The sequence below is a fragment of the Penaeus monodon genome, chromosome 33 (genome assembly GCF_015228065.2).
Source record: "Penaeus monodon isolate SGIC_2016 chromosome 33, NSTDA_Pmon_1, whole genome shotgun sequence".
Taxonomy (NCBI): Eukaryota; Metazoa; Arthropoda; class Malacostraca; order Decapoda; family Penaeidae; genus Penaeus; species Penaeus monodon.
In genome coordinates, this window is record NC_051418.1 from 16,440,783 (window position 1) to 16,441,025 (window position 243).

Genomic DNA, 243 nt, shown 5'->3' on the forward strand with positions numbered 1-243 from the left:
GGGGCAATCCTAATTAAGTGGTTTAATCGCTGGATTTAGAAACACATGATTTTGAACATTAAAAAGAAATCACAAAATGAAAATTATTCGAAAAAATACGTCATTTATATACCCTTCGGTGTTCCGGCTTGTGTTTACACCTTTTTTCGGAGTGTGTTTGCACGTCTGAAACTCGTTCAATAAATCATAACTTGAAATATTTACCGAACGAACTTGATATTTCCAATTGGTGAAATAATCAGT